Consider the following 6,184-nt stretch of genomic DNA (forward strand, 5'->3'; position numbering starts at 1 on the left):
TTAGTCTTTCAGAAAGTCTAAGAAGAAAAAAAAAAAAGAAAATAAATCTTGGTTTTGCTCTCATTCGAGATGACCCATTTGCTTCTTCTCAGACCCTTTTAGTGTGACACAGTGTCAGGCTTTCCCAGGTGCAGGTCTCCATTTTGCCTCACAACTGCAACAAAGCTCGATTCCCTAAAACTTTCTGCTATCAGCATGGTGATGTTTGTGCCATGCAGAACTTCCCAGGCGCAGCAGCAGAGACAAACTGTGGCTTCTCCATTCCAAAAGCCCTGACCACTGGAGCCAAATCCTCAGCAGCTGCAGAAGGCCCATCACACATCCCTGAGCTGCTCTGGTTCATCCCAGGAAGGGACACATAGGTACTATCCACACAACTGAAATACACATCGACATTAACAAGCACCAACTTTCCATTTTGTAAATGAAAAATATCTGGAATACATACATCATGATATACATCATGAAATACCTGATCTTATTTCTAAAATATCTCCCCTGCACATTTGTGGGTTTTTTTACCACCAAGCACTATGAACTAGACTCTAAACAGATGCCATTTCTACCTTGCTGAAGTGAGCAATGCACAGAAGAGACAATCAAAAATTGTCAGAAACAACAGAGCCAAACTGTGTGCACTCTACAAAGCTGGATAAAGAGTAGTATCATCAGAATTCAATAATCACATGCCCTTCTGCACAGGTAATTCAGCTCCCATGTTCTACCTTTAATTTTCAGGACTGATATATCTGTCAAAATCATCCCTATTACGGCTTTGTATTTTAGCCTGAAAAGCTTTTTATTTTTATTCATTCCAAAATAGTTTGTATTTAGTGATTACCTGTTAGTTTCAAAAGCTGCTGGGATCATCAGAAGCTGAAGTTTAACTCAACTTACACTTATCTGTTCCCTGTGCCTTTATGGACTGTGGGGCTGCTGTCAGTGGAAGCTTTGTAAGTAAAAAAGCAGAAATGGGCCCTTAGTGTGCATACAGGGAAAGAACAGAACTTATCTGTTTTGGAACTTTTAATTCAATACAATACTGTATTTCTATATATTGATTTTTTTTTTTTTTTTTAATAAACAGTAACTGTTTATTAGAAAAACAGGGACACCTGGAAAGTTACTTCACTAAATGTAAAGGTTTCATGTTTCCTATTAACTTAAAAATTATGTGGTCAGGATTTTACAATTTGTGGTTTCTTTTTAGATTGTTTTGGTTATACGCAAATGTGCTGTGTGAAATACAAAGGCAATAATCTTTGTAAAACTGCTGACGACCAGGTCATTAAGTAAGGTGGCTGGCCACATTTCATAAACTGAAGAACATTGTTGGAAGAGGAATAACTTTTAAAAGTTAAGAGGTGACTTTTGTAAACTCTCACGCTGATGACGAGTGCAGGATGATTGCACAAATAATTCTTTGTGGCACGCACAGAAATCTGCAGCCGTAACTGTGGTTGTGTAGAATCTCAGTTATTCTGATGCAGGGTGCTAGGGAAAAAACCTTTGAATTCTCCTTTTTATAAAAATACATGTACGAAGGTTCACTCGTAGAGCCAAGGTGGCACCTAATAAAGGTGAGGCAAAGAGGAGATGACAAATAATGGAAAATTGTAATATATACCATAATAAAACCTTAGATTTTACTGTTTATTATCCTTAGTGAAGTAGAAGACCATACTTCTGCGCTGCACATTTCATTAGTGTGCGCAGTAATGCCTGGATGAATTTGAGAGCAAATCCTGCTGACCTTACCAACACAAGCAGCCCCGCTGCCCCGAGGATTGCATTTCACCCAACCACAGCCCGCTCCTGCAACGCTCATGTTCCAGAAGATAAAGGCTACTTTATAAAACATGCTGTTTGACACGCACGACTGCTCCCCATATATACATATACATATGTAACTACTTGTCAACTTGCAAATCAAAGGTATGTTTCTGATATATATATATAGAGAGAACCTTTTTGTAGGAATAAGAACTTTCTTTTAATATATTAGATATAGGAACGAACATTTAATATATATTATATATATAAGAAATGAGAACTTATTTTTATATATATTTTATACATACATGTATAGATATACAAACCCATATTTTAAATATTTTATAAATATATTTTTATATACCCACACATATATATATAAATTCTTGTTCCTACAAAGAGATTCAATAAATTCAGTACAAACAATTGCAAGAGAGTAGTCAACAGGATCTGGTCCAAAAACACATTCAGGTGTCACCTCTGTGACCTTATGGTATGGCACCACTTCCACCATTGAGTGATAACACAGTATTAGAGCAAGCTGTAACGTCCACACAGCAGCTTAAAACTGCGCCTTAATAAAAGATACCTAGAATGCAATTACAAAAGTAAAAAAATCAAGGGAACTTTAGACAGGATCCTGATCCCAAGACACCTCAAGCCAGAATGACTAGAATTTGAAGGACAGGCAAATGTTCAGAAGGTGCTGAGATATTATAGCTGTCCCTTAGAATAACTCTCCTCCTCCAAAAAAAAAAGTCTTATGGATAAAAGGTAAAAGGGAACAGAAAGGATTGTGACCATTACTCTGTATTTCAGTGCTAGAGTTATTATCCACATTTAACATGGCTTGGATTTGACAACCCAGAAAATAGCTTTCCTGTGGTAAAGGTGCCCTCTCTCTCCAAAAAGCACAGCTGGACATTACAGGGGGTCTAGGGAAGCAATACAACGATCAGTGGTCTAAACCATCTATCCTAAAAATATACATGTTTTCTATAAAGGCTGCACATATCCATGCTCCATCCAAAGAGGTTTCTGCTTCCAGCAGTCAATTCCCATCTTCAAATCAGTTAAACTAAAGTCTTGATAAAAATATTGTGAATGCCAGAAAAGTGTCTCCATGGTGACACCTCCCAGAGTTTGATCCCCTCATGTGCTCTTCCAAATCTGCCTGTCAGCCCTGAGGATGCCACACTAATCTTCTCTGTATCATTCCAGTTTTAGTCTATGTACCACCAAGAAAAAAGGCCTTCCTTAATCCTAGCACCTGTGGTTTTAATCACCACAGGAAATCCTGTTTCCACCACAGTCAGTAAGACTTAAATATCAGCAGAGGAAAGTGATCGGATTCAGTAACTAAAAATAAAAAGAATTTTTAAAAAGGAGAAATATAAGCGCAGTGGTTTATATACCAGAGAGTCTTGACGTCTACTTATAGCAAGCATGACAAAGTAAAGACAGTAGAGTAAAAGTCATCCCTTTAATCTCAGTGTTTGAACTCCTGACCTGCATCGCTTTCTCAGTATTACAGCTGTTGCCTTCTATTTCAGAACTGCTCAGTGATGATTTGGGTTATACCCCATTAAGTAACACACATATGATAAATATAAATATTGTATTCCTAGCAGAGCATTTATAGGAGTTTATTCAACAAATTAAAATTATGTAACTCAACTTAGAATATGCACCCAGATTGCACTGGGGAAGGTTTAATAGGATTTCATACAGAGCAAGATTAATTGGCAGCAACTTCGAAAATGGGCCAGCCAGTAATGTTATATTTTAAGTCATATTCTGCACCTACAAAAAAAACAAACAGCCTTGGGTATGGAGTCCTGTCTCTTTCACAATCTGCTGGTACAGTCTGCATGGAAGAAAAGCTCTAATAAGCTACTACAGCTTCATAAATGTTTTTCCTAATGGTTTTTAAGAAACACATGTTCAAGATGATGCTAGCAAGTTTAGAGAAAGCAACACATTGCTTGATATTACTTCAGAAAACAAACAAACAAACAACACTCATGCAATATTAAGGTTTTGCGCTGCACTCACAGAACTAGGTCTGGACAAGGTCTCTGTATTGCCACTCCCCCTTCTCCTCCCAGCCTTACATATTTTTAAGCCCATTTTCTATGCCTGGCTACTGAAATCAATGAAAGCAGTATTCTTGAGTGGCTGATTGAACTACTCCCTTCCATCAAGATGGCCTGAGCTTGGTGACTCAGTCTAGAAATAGGACAGAAAGATCCACTTCAGTTCAGCTGGGCTTCATCTCTCTATAGCAGAACTTTACATAAAGCCCACATATTTATATTATCCCGAAGGCTGCTCTGTTCAAAGCTACCGAACAGTCCTGGGAGAGCTATCTTCATTGAACATCTCAGAGCCCTTTGTGTACTTCAGACATTAACTTCTAAATTTTTCTATCATGGATATAGACTGATGGCTCAAATGCCTACTGTCACAAATGTAAGTGTCATTTGTACATCCACCTCATTAAATCATAGTTTAGAAAAGCCTACGCATTGGCTGACAATGAAGATGTCAGACCTAGTACCATCCTACATGAAGAACCTGAGTCCACAGACTCATCATTCCAGTCTCTTAAGAAATTAGAAGACATTAAGAAATTAGAAGACATTAATTTCTCACAAGGCAGATGGTACAGCAATATGCTTCAGCAGTAACTGAAGTGAATGAGAACCAAAGACAAAGGTCTGTCTCTGGTAAGTATAATATTGATATTATAGAAAGACAAACGAGTAATTAATTTCCCTTCTTACTTGAACTATCTTATTTACAAAAAGAAAAAAAAAAATCACTTCCACTTTAATTCTAGGCAACGATGCCAAAACTTAAAATAAAAGTATGCTCCAGCAGTTAAAAAAAAAGGGAATACAGGTAAATAATATAGCAGATGGAGAGGACAGCAGTGGCACAGGCAATCCTGATCTGACCTGGTGGCTGCACTTGTACAACATCAGAAAGATGTTCAACATCTTGCAAGGCCTGACTGGTCCCTTTCCTAACACAACCTGCAAGAATGAATGTCACTGTATCGTCCCCCCAAGCTGGATTTGTTTGATCAATATTCTAGCTGGAGCTATATTTATATTTAGGTCTAATACATTGTTTTGGTAAACTAAGGAGCCCTTAAATTGAGGATTTTGCCTGAAGATTCTGAAAAATTTTCATAGTCTTTTCCTGTTATCATGAAGTGACATCCACTTGAGAATTTTATGAAGTCTTCTTGATTAAAAAAAACCCAACCTTTCTTTTTCATAAGCACGTAATAAGATTTCAGCAGGTACTGTCAAGTGTTTAATTCACCTAAAAACCAGCAGTATACAAAACCACACTATAGTTACCAACATGTAGCTGTGCAACACCCTTTGCTTATGAACTTTCAGCTCTTTCGAAAGTCATTTGGATTATAAATGAGGGAGCAGACCTGCGCAACAGTGGAAGGGCTAACAGGGCGGTTTTGATTGCCCTTCATCTCTAAGGAGGTGGTCACTGTATGGGTGTTATGAGCAGGTATGTCAAAGTCTCAATGAGAAAGAGCAGTAAGCTCAGGTACTCAGCCCTCTAGCAACAGTCTTCATTCAGCTGCCAGACTTCAGGCACCATCCCCGCTAACGATCCACACCAGTGTTTGTTCCTGGATGTAGAATCCCTAAGTATAAGGCTGCTTCAAAAGTATACTCTTAGAAATCTCTGCCAGTGGCACAGCTGGGAGTGAAGCCCAGGATTGTTCATACCTGTATTTCCAGCCGCAACTTCCTACTCTCCCAATACATCACTGCCCACAAACTTTGCAATTTGTGGATCACTTGAAAAACAAAGAAAATCCTCTTTAGATAAACCGTACATAACCTGAAAGTCAGTGCAGTAAATATTCAAGATAATAATCAAAACCAAACATCCACATAATCAAGAAAGCTTTTCACTACCATTTTGCTTGGATGAAGCAACACTTGTATATATTTCCATTCCTAACAAGAACGTCCTTCTTAACTGGGATAGAAAAAGTTAAAAGCAACAAAGTGATTGAATAGCCAAGGGCCCTCAGTCATAATCTCCAAGATTACATTCATAACACAGTTTATAAAGGGCTCACAAATGGCTAGTGGAATCTTTTAAGTAGTTCAATATTCAAACAAATTTAAAAACTATGGCAAACAACTTTGTTACCTTCTCCTTGTGAACATACATGCCGATAATAGGCATTACTTAAAGAACTGATTAGTACATAACATCAGCAGGGTGCATATTTAACCATTTCTAAAGTACGCAGTCTGTGATAAGAAGTGTAACCAGTGTATCTTTCAAGTGAACTATTTCTATTAATTATTTAGCTACTTCTGAGAACACTTATACCTGCAAGAAATCCTAGTGGTATCAAACC

Source organism: Patagioenas fasciata, chromosome 3 (genome assembly GCF_037038585.1).
Source record: "Patagioenas fasciata isolate bPatFas1 chromosome 3, bPatFas1.hap1, whole genome shotgun sequence".
Taxonomy (NCBI): Eukaryota; Metazoa; Chordata; class Aves; order Columbiformes; family Columbidae; genus Patagioenas; species Patagioenas fasciata.